Source organism: Misgurnus anguillicaudatus, chromosome 19, assembly GCF_027580225.2.
Source record: "Misgurnus anguillicaudatus chromosome 19, ASM2758022v2, whole genome shotgun sequence".
NCBI classification, from domain to species: Eukaryota; Metazoa; Chordata; class Actinopteri; order Cypriniformes; family Cobitidae; genus Misgurnus; species Misgurnus anguillicaudatus.
Window position 1 is genome coordinate 4,906,413 of NC_073355.2, and position 14,886 is coordinate 4,921,298.

Below are 14,886 nucleotides of genomic sequence, written 5' to 3' on the forward strand. Positions count from 1 at the left end.
GTTATTTTCTCTAAGTGACTGCATCTCCTCATCCATCGCAGCAACCCACTCTTTTGATCTGTCTGAGGTTACAGCTTCTGTGAAAGTTACAGGTATGTTAAATGTCACTCTATAACAGTAATCTATGTTAATCTGTACCTGATCAGTTTCCTCATCAGATGCCTGTTGAGAAACATAGTCATGGAGATAGGCTGGCCTCCTCCTCTCTCTAGAAGGGTACCTTGAAGGCTCAGGCATAGCTTCAACTGTCTGGGTCTGAGGACTGCTACTCACTTCTTCCTGTTTGACTGGAACCTGGTCATTTACTGTATTTGCATTCAAATTCTGCCTAGTCCTATTGGCCCTCTGCTCCAGATCATCATCATCTACAATGGTGGTCTGAGTATATTGCTCAACACAGGTCTTAGAAATAAACCTGACTAACCTGTGCTTTTGCACTTTCCTGCTGTCAGGGAAATAGATAATGTATGCTGGACTGCTTTTGTCATAACCAATAAAAACACCTTTTTCACATCTTGGATCCAGTTTTCTTTTATCTTGTTTATAAGTTAAACACTCTGAACCAAACTTTTGCATCTTGGAAAGATTGGGCCTTCTCCCTGTTAACATCTGTACTGGTGTCTGTTTGGTGCGTTTGTTAAAACACCTGTTCCTGATTATGGCTGCTGTCTGCACTGCGTAAGGCCACAAACCTTTAGGTAAACCACTCTCTATCAACATGCACCGTGCCATGTCAAACAGTGTGCGCCAATTACGCTCCGCTGTACCATTTTGATGGGGAGAATAAGGTGCGGAGGTTTCATGTTTAATACCATTCTTAACCAAAAGTGTTTTGTAATGTTTTCCAGTAAACTCAGTACCATTATCAGATCTAAGGCGTTGAATTTTACCATATGGGGCCATATCTGCAAGAAACCTCTCTGTTGCTTGCAGTGTGTCACTTTTATTCTTAAGGGCATATATAAACACTGCACTGGAAAAATCATCAGTGAATGATAAGACATATTTGTACCCCTCTCTTGAATCTGGGTGAATTGGACCTGCTAAATCTGTGTGCACTAACTCTAAAGGTCTTTTAGCCCTCACATCAGGTTTTCTGTTTCTAGTTTGTGTAAACTTGCCTTGGGTGCACACTTCACAAGATGGAGGTTTGTTCATTGGACCCTTAATTTTCATACCATCAACAATACCCTCTAAACTTTTAACATCATCAAAATTACAGTGTCCCAATATCTCATGCCATGTTTTAAAATCATAGCATCCCTTAACTCGGTCATCACATTCAACAGGTACTGTATGCAAGTAATATAGTCTATCATGTACATGTATTGGAAATTTTGTACCGTCTTTGTGCATCAGAATGTCCTCGCCTTTCTTGAAAGTCACCGTTGCTCCGCTGTCAGCCGCTGCTTGCACCGAGAATATATCTTGCGGGTAAGAGGGAATGTACAGCGCCCGTCTCAGCATAGTTTTGAGGTGGCGTCCTCTGCTGTCCATCAAGAAGACCTCTGCATCACCTCGGCGCTCTGCCACTCCTTTGCACTTTGTGCCGTCAGCCAACTCCATGCAATGTGTCCCGGCTTGGAAGTCATCATCAAACCTCTTGAATTTGGCGATATCTGTGACAATATGCGAGGTTGCACCGCAATCGACCATCAGGCCTCTCGTGTAGATACCCTGGCTCCGTGGCTGGGATCCTGCCGCCCCATCGGTCACCAGGAATACATACTCGTCTGTCCCTTCCTCTGCGGCCCTCCACGTTGCGTCCTGACGCCGTCTCCTTCTGCAGGTTGAGTCACGGTGAGTGTTGTTTTTGCAGTGACTGCACCACAGTTTGCGCTGGCAAGCGCGAGATATGTGTCCTTTCAGACCACACCTGTAGCACACCACGTCCGCTGCAGCCTGCTCAGCTCCACGTTCAGTTGAACTTGCGCTGGCAGGTCTCGCCATCCTTTGTCGCGCCCGCACTGACATTACGTTGTCCTCGGCGGCTGGGGCACGCATCTTCTCGATGTCCTCGTAGCTTCGAAGCTTAGTTTTGAATTCGGCAAATGTTATCGTCTCATCTGATTGCGTTACATGGATGGCAAATGGTTTAAAAGTCTCAGGAAGCCCCTTCAGAACCATAGCTATCAGCAGTCCGTCACTCAAAGTCTCTCCAGCATTTCGTAATGCCGTGATAGCGGTTTCCGCACGAATAACATATTCAGTCACACTCTCGCTGCTTGGTTTTTGAAGCGAGGTCAGTTCAGTATACAGGCTTATTACTCGTGGCTTTCCTTTACCTGCATAATAGTCTCTCAAAATCTTTAGCGCTGCACGCCCATCATCGGCTGCCTCCCGCATCACTAGCGATAAACTTTTATCGTCCAAGAATTGTATCAATTCTGCATATGCCTCAGCATTTGACGCCGCTTCCTCCGGTGTCTCAACACCTTCGGGCTCCGAAGTGATAATCCTTTTCAGTCCTTGCAGCCGGAGGTGACCCAAAAACTTTGTCTCCCAGAGTTCATAATTTTTCTCGTCCCCATCGAACAAAAGCCGCGACCAGCGACCGCTATGTTCTGACGATCTTCTCGCGTTACTCATGGTGCTACTTCAGCACACTATAAAACAAAAAACGCGGTGTATCTTGACTAACTCTGGGCCCATAACCTGTTAACAGAGTAGACGCAACGATGTGACTGACTTCAAACGCACAGCAGCAGCTGCGCTCACTCAAGGTGATTTTATTAACACTCCAATCACATTAGGTACACACCCACATTAACACTCACAGGTGTCTGTGTAGAATCATTCAATTAAATAAGCAAAACAAAACAAAAACATAATACAAGTTGAGAGCACACAGTTAACAACAACAAAACCCAACGCCGTGTTTTTGTTCTTGAAGTGATCTTTATAGGCTATATGGAACATGGCAGGCAGCTACTATTATAGAGCGATGGTATTAGCCGACGATCAGTTGCCAGCGGATTAAAAAAAATTAAAATAAAACCAATGATTCACATAAATGAATCAATAAATCATTTGATATTATTTACAAATTAAGACTGGTTACATTATATTTATTCACAGAACGTTTTCTTTTGTTAGTTTCACATTCTAAGAAACAAATGTTAAGTGAATATTAACGTGCATTGCTAATGCTGCATGATTTCAGCTTAAACTGGACGTGCGAATATAGTAACTTTCTTCTCTGGACTGAAATGCGTCTTAAGATTGGTCTGCCTTTTCCTGATTGCGCTGGTTTAACAACAAAACCCAACGCCGTGTTTTTATTCTTGAAGTGAACTTTATAGACCGTCCTGTCCCGTGCACAGCTAGAGCTTAAACAAGTTCGTGTTCGCGTCTTTTTTGGCTTAACTGAAAATGCTCACACGTCAAAATAGCTGTCTTTGTATACAACTGGTCACTGCATGTCTTAAACGAATAAACATTTTATTGCATTCGGTCTTTTAATACGCCCAACCCGCGGAAGTCTCTGTCATTAAAGTCAATTAAACAAGAAAAGAAGAAGAAGAGAGAGAGAAAACCATTCGCTGCTCCCGACTGAGTAACTCCTTTAACTTTGTAGAGAAATATTAATCCTAAATGTTTATTTTCTGCCAAAAATCCTTTGCGCTAAGCTCTGCTATTTGAAGAAAGTTTAAGGTTTATCACGGAATTCAGATTTCCCGAACCACTTTTTCGAAAGTTACTGCATTGGACATTTTGGCTCATTAACAGACAGTAAATCAGATGTTAGAAATAGACAGCTTTAAAGTTTACATCTAGTAATGCGTGCAGTTAGGAATAAGTATCTTATGTGGGGTGAATATGTTCATTCGTGCTTTTTTGATACATGGTTACACGTAGTTCATTTTCTTTCGTGGACTTTGGACCACCTAAAGTACAGCCTTGGCCACCCGATTAAAAAACGCATGTTTCCGCCACCGCGCACGGTCTCCCATCCAGGTGCTAACCAGGCCAGACCCTGCTTAGCTTCCGAGATCGAACGACTGCAGGGCTGCTCGTGGTGGTACGGACGCGGACGAAGGCGCCGGCGAACTCCCGCCTTTTAAAGAATGCACGTTAGCTGAGCCAAGGCATGTACTGACCATCGGTCCACCGCTTGCCGCGTGGGCCGATGGTAATGTTAAAAGTGATTAAATGTAATTATACTGTTGCATCAGTAAAACTTTATACCTTCGCGTCTCTCACCGGACAAAGGAATCTAATGCAAGCTGCCAGACCGACAGGTAAACAAGCGTGTTGATTGCATGACGAGGGCATGTGACACCGGCCAATCGGAATCAAGTTATTACAAACAGCTGGGCTGCCTTCCACTGAGATTGACAGGTGGATGACGTCATAGAACTGCTAGAACGATTCGAATGCGGTCCTCTCGCCCTATAGCTACAGCCGTTGCACTGCATGTAAAGTAGAGGAAAACACTGCGGAGCGAGCGCTGTTCAAAGACAGACATTTACTGAAACCTACTGACAACGTCTCTGAACATAATAACGGAGAAATGGAGAATAAATAAAAAGCCGTGCACTCGTGGTGTAAAGCTCCACATGTTTGGAAACCAAGATCATTTTTCCTCGACCGCTCAGACTACTTCAAAGCAGCTTGCGTGTGCTAAAGCCCTTGTAATTGGAAATAAAAAAGTGCCGCTTTTATTCATCTAGCTTGTTGACGTTTTAGATTTCATAGAAAACAACAACTATGCTGTGAAAATGATATACCCCAATGTATAAGGCCTTACTAAAACCTCGCTCGTTTCAAAGCTATAGGTCAGTGGTATTAGCCCAACAGGACTGTCAGCTCCCGGCGTATTCAGTACAACGTATTTAAGTAAACGATTCACATAAATAAATAAATAAATAAATCAGTTGTAATTATTCACAATTAAGGCTGATTTTATTATGTTTATTCATAGAAAGTTTTCTCTGTTATTTTCACGTTGTAAAAAACTAATATTAAGTGAATATTAACGAACATTGCTAATACAACATGATTTCAGCGTAAGCTGGAAGTGTGAATGGCGGTAGGCTTATTGTCTTTCTGTGGACTGAACAAAGTCTGAGATTAGCCTGTCTTATCCTGATTTTGAGGTTTTTTTTACAACAAAACCCAACGCCGTGTTTTTGTTCTTGAAGTGATCTTTATAGGCTATATGGAACATGGCAGGCAGCTACTATTATAGAGCGATGGTATTAGCCGACGATCAGTTGCCAGCGGATTAAAAAAAATTAAAATAAAACCAATGATTCACATAAATGAATCAATAAATCATTTGATATTATTTACAAATTAAGACTGGTTACATTATATTTATTCACAGAACGTTTTCTTTTGTTAGTTTCACATTCTAAGAAACAAATGTTAAGTGAATATTAACGTGCATTGCTAATGCTGCATGATTTCAGCTTAAACTGGACGTGCGAATATAGTAACTTTCTTCTCTGGACTGAAATGCGTCTTAAGATTGGTCTGCCTTTTCCTGATTGCGCTGGTTTAACAACAAAACCCAACGCCGTGTTTTTATTCTTGAAGTGAACTTTATAGACCGTCCTGTCCCGTGCACAGCTAGAGCTTAAACAAGTTCGTGTTCGCGTCTTTTTTGGCTTAACTGAAAATGCTCACACGTCAAAATAGCTGTCTTTGTATACAACTGGTCACTGCATGTCTTAAACGAATAAACATTTTATTGCATTCGGTCTTCTAATACGCCCAACCCGCGGAAGTCTCTGTCATTAAAGTCAACTAAACAAGAAAAGAAGAAGAAGAGAGAGAGAAAACCATTCGCTGCTCCCGACTGAGTAACTCCTTTAACTTTGTAGAGAAATATTAATCCTAAATGTTTATTTTCTGCCAAAAATCCTTTGCGCTAAGCTCTGCTATTTGAAGAAAGTTTAAGGTTTATCACGGAATTCAGATTTCCCGAACCACTTTTTCGAAAGTTACTGCATTGGACATTTTGGCTCATTAACAGACAGTAAATCAGATGTTAGAAATAGACAGCTTTAAAATTCAACCCGTGTTTACATCTAGTAATGCGTGCAGTTAGGAATAAGTATCTTATGTGGGGTGAATATGTTCATTCGTGCTTTTTTGATACATGGTTACACGTAGTTCATTTTCTTTCGTGGACTTTGGACCACCTAAAGTACAGCCTTGGCCACCCGATTAAAAAACGCATGTTTCCGCCACCGCGCACGGTCTCCCATCCAGGTGCTAACCAGGCCAGACCCTGCTTAGCTTCCGAGATCGAACGACTGCAGGGCTGCTCGTGGTGGTACGGACGCGGACGAAGGCGCCGGCGAACTCCCGCCTTTTAAAGAATGCACGTTAGCTGAGCCAAGGCATGTACTGACCATCGGTCCACCGCTTGCCGCGTGGGCCGATGGTAATGTTAAAAGTGATTAAATGTAATTATACTGTTGCATCAGTAAAACTTGATACCTTCGCGTCTCTCACCGGACAAAGGAATCTAATGCAAGCTGCCAGACCGACAGGTAAACAAGCGTGTTGATTGCATGACGAGGGCATGTGACACCGGCCAATCGGAATCAAGTTATTACAAACAGCTGGGCTGCCTTCCACTGAGATTGACAGGTGGATGACGTCATAGAACTGCTAGAACGATTCGAATGCGGTCCTCTCGCCCTATAGCTACAGCCGTTGCACTGCATGTAAAGTAGAGGAAAACACTGCGGAGCGAGCGCTGTTCAAAGACAGACATTTACTGAAACCTACTGACAACGTCTCTGAACATAATAACGGAGAAATGGAGAATAAATAAAAAGCCGTGCACTCGTGGTGTAAAGCTCCACATGTTTGGAAACCAAGATCATTTTTCCTCGACCGCTCAGACTACTTCAAAGCAGCTAGCGTGTGCTAAAGCCCTTGTAATTGGAAATAAAAAAGTGCCGCTTTTATTCATCTAGCTTGTTGACGTTTTAGATTTCATAGAAAACAACAACTATGCTGTGAAAATGATATACCCCAATGTATAAGGCCTTACTAAAACCTCGCTCGTTTCAAAGCTATAGGTCAGTGGTATTAGCCCAACAGGACTGTCAGCTCCCGGCGTATTCAATACAACGTATTTAAGTAAACGATTCACATAAATAAATAAATAAATAAATCAGTTGTAATTATTCACAATTAAGGCTGATTTTATTATGTTTATTCATAGAAAGTTTTCTCTGTTATTTTCACGTTGTAAAAAACTAATATTAAGTGAATATTAACGAACATTGCTAATACAACATGATTTCAGCGTAAGCTGGAAGTGTGAATGGCGGTAGGCTTATTGTCTTTCTGTGGACTGAACAAAGTCTGAGATTAGCCTGTCTTATCCTGATTTTGAGGGTTTTTTTACAACAAAACCCAACGCCGTGTTTTTGTTCTTGAAGTGATCTTTATAGGCTATATGGAACATGGCAGGCAGCTACTATTATAGAGCGATGGTATTAGCCGACGATCAGTTGCCAGCGGATTAAAAAAAATTAAAATAAAACCAATGATTCACATAAATGAATCAATAAATCATTTGATATTATTTACAAATTAAGACTGGTTACATTATATTTATTCACAGAACGTTTTCTTTTGTTAGTTTCACATTCTAAGAAACAAATGTTAAGTGAATATTAACGTGCATTGCTAATGCTGCATGATTTCAGCTTAAACTGGACGTGCGAATATAGTAACTTTCTTCTCTGGACTGAAATGCGTCTTAAGATTGGTCTGCCTTTTCCTGATTGCGCTGGTTTAACAACAAAACCCAACGCCGTGTTTTTATTCTTGAAGTGAACTTTATAGACCGTCCTGTCCCGTGCACAGCTAGAGCTTAAACAAGTTCGTGTTCGCGTCTTTTTTGGCTTAACTGAAAATGCTCACACGTCAAAATAGCTGTCTTTGTATACAACTGGTCACTGCATGTCTTAAACGAATAAACATTTTATTGCATTCGGTCTTCTAATACGCCCAACCCGCGGAAGTCTCTGTCATTAAAGTCAACTAAACAAGAAAAGAAGAAGAAGAGAGAGAGAAAACCATTCGCTGCTCCCGACTGAGTAACTCCTTTAACTTTGTAGAGAAATATTAATCCTAAATGTTTATTTTCTGCCAAAAATCCTTTGCGCTAAGCTCTGCTATTTGAAGAAAGTTTAAGGTTTATCACGGAATTCAGATTTCCCGAACCACTTTTTCGAAAGTTACTGCATTGGACATTTTGGCTCATTAACAGACAGTAAATCAGATGTTAGAAATAGACAGCTTTAAAATTCAACCCGTGTTTACATCTAGTAATGCGTGCAGTTAGGAATAAGTATCTTATGTGGGGTGAATATGTTCATTCGTGCTTTTTTGATACATGGTTACACGTAGTTCATTTTCTTTCGTGGACTTTGGACCACCTAAAGTACAGCCTTGGCCACCCGATTAAAAAACGCATGTTTCCGCCACCGCGCACGGTCTCCCATCCAGGTGCTAACCAGGCCAGACCCTGCTTAGCTTCCGAGATCGAACGACTGCAGGGCTGCTCGTGGTGGTACGGACGCGGACGAAGGCGCCGGCGAACTCCCGCCTTTTAAAGAATGCACGTTAGCTGAGCCAAGGTATGTACTGACCATCGGTCCACCGCTTGCCGCGTGGGCCGATGGTAATGTTAAAAGTGATTAAATGTAATTATACTGTTGCATCAGTAAAACTTTATACCTTCGCGTCTCTCACCGGACAAAGGAATCTAATGCAAGCTGCCAGACCGACAGGTAAACAAGCGTGTTGATTGCATGACGAGGGCATGTGACACCGGCCAATCGGAATCAAGTTATTACAAACAGCTGGGCTGCCTTCCACTGAGATTGACAGGTGGATGACGTCATAGAACTGCTAGAACGATTCGAATGCGGTCCTCTCGCCCTATAGCTACAGCCGTTGCACTGCATGTAAAGTAGAGGAAAACACTGCGGAGCGAGCGCTGTTCAAAGACAGACATTTACTGAAACCTACTGACAACGTCTCTGAACATAATAACGGAGAAATGGAGAATAAATAAAAAGCCGTGCACTCGTGGTGTAAAGCTCCACATGTTTGGAAACCAAGATCATTTTTCCTCGACCGCTCAGACTACTTCAAAGCAGCTAGCGTGTGCTAAAGCCCTTGTAATTGGAAATAAAAAAGTGCCGCTTTTATTCATCTAGCTTGTTGACGTTTTAGATTTCATAGAAAACAACAACTATGCTGTGAAAATGATATACCCCAATGTATAAGGCCTTACTAAAACCTCGCTCGTTTCAAAGCTATAGGTCAGTGGTATTAGCCCAACAGGACTGTCAGCTCCCGGCGTATTCAGTACAACGTATTTAAGTAAACGATTCACATAAATAAATAAATAAATAAATCAGTTGTAATTATTCACAATTAAGGCTGATTTTATTATGTTTATTCATAGAAAGTTTTCTCTGTTATTTTCACGTTGTAAAAAACTAATATTAAGTGAATATTAACGAACATTGCTAATACAACATGATTTCAGCGTAAGCTGGAAGTGTGAATGGCGGTAGGCTTATTGTCTTTCTGTGGACTGAACAAAGTCTGAGATTAGCCTGTCTTATCCTGATTTTGAGGTTTTTTTTACAACAAAACCCAACGCCGTGTTTTTGTTCTTGAAGTGATCTTTATAGGCTATATGGAACATGGCAGGCAGCTACTATTATAGAGCGATGGTATTAGCCGACGATCAGTTGCCAGCGGATTAAAAAAAATTAAAATAAAACCAATGATTCACATAAATGAATCAATAAATCATTTGATATTATTTACAAATTAAGACTGGTTACATTATATTTATTCACAGAACGTTTTCTTTTGTTAGTTTCACATTCTAAGAAACAAATGTTAAGTGAATATTAACGTGCATTGCTAATGCTGCATGATTTCAGCTTAAACTGGACGTGCGAATATAGTAACTTTCTTCTCTGGACTGAAATGCGTCTTAAGATTGGTCTGCCTTTTCCTGATTGCGCTGGTTTAACAACAAAACCCAACGCCGTGTTTTTATTCTTGAAGTGAACTTTATAGACCGTCCTGTCCCGTGCACAGAGCTTAAACAAGTTCGTGTTCGCGTCTTTTTTGGCTTAACTGAAAATGCTCACACGTCAAAATAGCTGTCTTTGTATACAACTGGTCACTGCATGTCTTAAACGAATAAACATTTTATTGCATTCGGTCTTCTAATACGCCCAACCCGCGGAAGTCTCTGTCATTAAAGTCAACTAAACAAGAAAAGAAGAAGAAGAGAGAGAGAAAACCATTCGCTGCTCCCGACTGAGTAACTCCTTTAACTTTGTAGAGAAATATTAATCCTAAATGTTTATTTTCTGCCAAAAATCCTTTGCGCTAAGCTCTGCTATTTGAAGAAAGTTTAAGGTTTATCACGGAATTCAGATTTCCCGAACCACTTTTTCGAAAGTTACTGCATTGGACATTTTGGCTCATTAACAGACAGTAAATCAGATGTTAGAAATAGACAGCTTTAAAATTCAACCCGTGTTTACATCTAGTAATGCGTGCAGTTAGGAATAAGTATCTTATGTGGGGTGAATATGTTCATTCGTGCTTTTTTGATACATGGTTACACGTAGTTCATTTTCTTTCGTGGACTTTGGACCACCTAAAGTACAGCCTTGGCCACCCGATTAAAAAACGCATGTTTCCGCCACCGCGCACGGTCTCCCATCCAGGTGCTAACCAGGCCAGACCCTGCTTAGCTTCCGAGATCGAACGACTGCAGGGCTGCTCGTGGTGGTACGGACGCGGACGAAGGCGCCGGCGAACTCCCGCCTTTTAAAGAATGCACGTTAGCTGAGCCAAGGCATGTACTGACCATCGGTCCACCGCTTGCCGCGTGGGCCGATGGTAATGTTAAAAGTGATTAAATGTAATTATACTGTTGCATCAGTAAAACTTTATACCTTCGCGTCTCTCACCGGACAAAGGAATCTAATGCAAGCTGCCAGACCGACAGGTAAACAAGCGTGTTGATTGCATGACGAGGGCATGTGACACCGGCCAATCGGAATCAAGTTATTACAAACAGCTGGGCTGCCTTCCACTGAGATTGACAGGTGGATGACGTCATAGAACTGCTAGAACGATTCGAATGCGGTCCTCTCGCCCTATAGCTACAGCCGTTGCACTGCATGTAAAGTAGAGGAAAACACTGCGGAGCGAGCGCTGTTCAAAGACAGACATTTACTGAAACCTACTGACAACGTCTCTGAACATAATAACGGAGAAATGGAGAATAAATAAAAAGCCGTGCACTCGTGGTGTAAAGCTCCACATGTTTGGAAACCAAGATCATTTTTCCTCGACCGCTCAGACTACTTCAAAGCAGCTAGCGTGTGCTAAAGCCCTTGTAATTGGAAATAAAAAAGTGCCGCTTTTATTCATCTAGCTTGTTGACGTTTTAGATTTCATAGAAAACAACAACTATGCTGTGAAAATGATATACCCCAATGTATAAGGCCTTACTAAAACCTCGCTCGTTTCAAAGCTATAGGTCAGTGGTATTAGCCCAACAGGACTGTCAGCTCCCGGCGTATTCAATACAACGTATTTAAGTAAACGATTCACATAAATAAATAAATCAGTTGTAATTATTCACAATTAAGGCTGATTTTATTATGTTTATTCATAGAAAGTTTTCTCTGTTATTTTCACGTTGTAAAAAACTAATATTAAGTGAATATTAACGAACATTGCTAATACAACATGATTTCAGCGTAAGCTGGAAGTGTGAATGGCGGTAGGCTTATTGTCTTTCTGTGGACTGAACAAAGTCTGAGATTAGCCTGTCTTATCCTGATTTTGAGGTTTTTTTTACAACAAAACCCAACGCCGTGTTTTTGTTCTTGAAGTGATCTTTATAGGCTATATGGAACATGGCAGGCAGCTACTATTATAGAGCGATGGTATTAGCCGACGATCAGTTGCCAGCGGATTAAAAAAAATTAAAATAAAACCAATGATTCACATAAATGAATCAATAAATCATTTGATATTATTTACAAATTAAGACTGGTTACATTATATTTATTCACAGAACGTTTTCTTTTGTTAGTTTCACATTCTAAGAAACAAATGTTAAGTGAATATTAACGTGCATTGCTAATGCTGCATGATTTCAGCTTAAACTGGACGTGCGAATATAGTAACTTTCTTCTCTGGACTGAAATGCGTCTTAAGATTGGTCTGCCTTTTCCTGATTGCGCTGGTTTAACAACAAAACCCAACGCCGTGTTTTTATTCTTGAAGTGAACTTTATAGACCGTCCTGTCCCGTGCACAGCTAGAGCTTAAACAAGTTCGTGTTCGCGTCTTTTTTGGCTTAACTGAAAATGCTCACACGTCAAAATAGCTGTCTTTGTATACAACTGGTCACTGCATGTCTTAAACGAATAAACATTTTATTGCATTCGGTCTTCTAATACGCCCAACCCGCGGAAGTCTCTGTCATTAAAGTCAATTAAACAAGAAAAGAAGAAGAAGAGAGAGAGAAAACCATTCGCTGCTCCCGACTGAGTAACTCCTTTAACTTTGTAGAGAAATATTAATCCTAAATGTTTATTTTCTGCCAAAAATCCTTTGCGCTAAGCTCTGCTATTTGAAGAAAGTTTAAGGTTTATCACGGAATTCAGATTTCCCGAACCACTTTTTCGAAAGTTACTGCATTGGACATTTTGGCTCATTAACAGACAGTAAATCAGATGTTAGAAATAGACAGCTTTAAAGTTTACATCTAGTAATGCGTGCAGTTAGGAATAAGTATCTTATGTGGGGTGAATATGTTCATTCGTGCTTTTTTGATACATGGTTACACGTAGTTCATTTTCTTTCGTGGACTTTGGACCACCTAAAGTACAGCCTTGGCCACCCGATTAAAAAACGCATGCTTCCGCCACCGCGCACGGTCTCCCATCCAGGTGCTAACCAGGCCAGACCCTGCTTAGCTTCCGAGATCGAACGACTGCAGGGCTGCTCGTGGTGGTACGGACGCGGACGAAGGCGCCGGCGAACTCCCGCCTTTTAAAGAATGCACGTTAGCTGAGCCAAGGCATGTACTGACCATCGGTCCACCGCTTGCCGCGTGGGCCGATGGTAATGTTAAAAGTGATTAAATGTAATTATACTGTTGCATCAGTAAAACTTTATACCTTCGCGTCTCTCACCGGACAAAGGAATCTAATGCAAGCTGCCAGACCGACAGGTAAACAAGCGTGTTGATTGCATGACGAGGGCATGTGACACCGGCCAATCGGAATCAAGTTATTACAAACAGCTGGGCTGCCTTCCACTGAGATTGACAGGTGGATGACGTCATAGAACTGCTAGAACGATTCGAATGCGGTCCTCTCGCCCTATAGCTACAGCCGTTGCACTGCATGTAAAGTAGAGGAAAACACTGCGGAGCGAGCGCTGTTCAAAGACAGACATTTACTGAAACCTACTGACAACGTCTCTGAACATAATAACGGAGAAATGGAGAATAAATAAAAAGCCGTGCACTCGTGGTGTAAAGCTCCACATGTTTGGAAACCAAGATCATTTTTCCTCGACCGCTCAGACTACTTCAAAGCAGCTAGCGTGTGCTAAAGCCCTTGTAATTGGAAATAAAAAAGTGCCGCTTTTATTCATCTAGCTTGTTGACGTTTTAGATTTCATAGAAAACAACAACTATGCTGTGAAAATGATATACCCCAATGTATAAGGCCTTACTAAAACCTCGCTCGTTTCAAAGCTATAGGTCAGTGGTATTAGCCCAACAGGACTGTCAGCTCCCGGCGTATTCAATACAACGTATTTAAGTAAACGATTCACATAAATAAATAAATAAATAAATCAGTTGTAATTATTCACAATTAAGGCTGATTTTATTATGTTTATTCATAGAAAGTTTTCTCTGTTATTTTCACGTTGTAAAAAACTAATATTAAGTGAATATTAACGAACATTGCTAATACAACATGATTTCAGCGTAAGCTGGAAGTGTGAATGGCGGTAGGCTTATTGTCTTTCTGTGGACTGAACAAAGTCTGAGATTAGCCTGTCTTATCCTGATTTTGAGGTTTTTTTTACAACAAAACCCAACGCCGTGTTTTTGTTCTTGAAGTGATCTTTATAGGCTATATGGAACATGGCAGGCAGCTACTATTATAGAGCGATGGTATTAGCCGACGATCAGTTGCCAGCGGATTAAAAAAAATTAAAATAAAACCAATGATTCACATAAATGAATCAATAAATCATTTGATATTATTTACAAATTAAGACTGGTTATATTATATTTATTCACAGAACGTTTTCTTTTGTTAGTTTCACATTCTAAGAAACAAATGTTAAGTGAATATTAACGTGCATTGCTAATGCTGCATGATTTCAGCTTAAACTGGACGTGCGAATATAGTAACTTTCTTCTCTGGACTGAAATGCGTCTTAAGATTGGTCTGCCTTTTCCTGATTGCGCTGGTTTAACAACAAAACCCAACGCCGTGTTTTTATTCTTGAAGTGAACTTTATAGACCGTCCTGTCCCGTGCACAGCTAGAGCTTAAACAAGTTCGTGTTCGCGTCTTTTTTGGCTTAACTGAAAATGCTCACACGTCAAAATAGCTGTCTTTGTATACAACTGGTCACTGCATGTCTTAAACGAATAAACATTTTATTGCATTCGGTCTTCTAATACGCCCAACCCGCGGAAGTCTCTGTCATTAAAGTCAATTAAACAAGAAAAGAAGAAGAAGAGAGAGAGAAAACCATTCGCTGCTCCCGACTGAGTAACTCCTTTAACTTTGTAGAGAAATATTAATCCTAAATGTTTATTTTCTGCC